Genomic DNA, 779 nt, shown 5'->3' with positions numbered 1-779 from the left:
TTTTGTATAGATTTCGTACTGAAGGAACAATTTAATTTCCCAACACTGATACAGAATGTAAACAAACACAGGGTTGCAAGGAAAAAAAGTTGAACGAGCTCAAAGTTGGCTGGCGACCAACTTTGTTGAAAGGGATTAGTTGAAAGGCCGTTCGGACGAGGCGATTTTTGCTTTCAACTAAAAGTTGCCTGAAAAATCGCCTCGTGCGAAAGCCCTATCAGACTTGAATTCAACTTACCCATTATGCTCCTAAAATATTTTGACATTGCATTTTTATTATATTTATAGGAAGGGCAAAGGAATAGTAAAGAAATACAGGGAAATACATCCATATGTAACTATTTTTCTAATTGAATTACAAAGAGTATGGATTGAAAAGTATTAAATTTTCCTTTCAATGTGACTACAACCTAACAAATTTGGAAACATCGGAAACCATCTATATATCGATGTTTTCTGGTGATGTATTTCAGCATCGATGTTCATTTGTCCGATGCATCGAAACATCGATGTATCGATGTTACTCCCCAAAATTTGCATCCCTACGCCAGACCTGAATCCATTAGATTTTTTCTACTGGGGCTGTCTTAAGGACAAAATTTATTCAAAAACAATTCAAAACGAAGAGCATTTGCGGGAACAAATAAATGGAGCTGCTGCTGAGATAGCCCAATTGAGTTTAAGATCTCTAAAAGCGTCTTTTCTTAAAAGGTGCCGAGCTTGTATTAGAGTAGAAGGTCGCCAATTTGAGCATATTTTATCAATAAATGAATAAATTT

Source organism: Rhagoletis zephyria, unplaced genomic scaffold, assembly GCF_001687245.7.
Source record: "Rhagoletis zephyria isolate East Lansing unplaced genomic scaffold, Rhagoletis_zephyria_1.1 Rzeph_scaffold_07758, whole genome shotgun sequence".
Lineage (NCBI taxonomy): Eukaryota > Metazoa > Arthropoda > Insecta > Diptera > Tephritidae > Rhagoletis > Rhagoletis zephyria.
The sequence above is the reverse complement of the archived record's forward strand: the minus strand, read 5'-3'. Positions refer to the sequence as shown.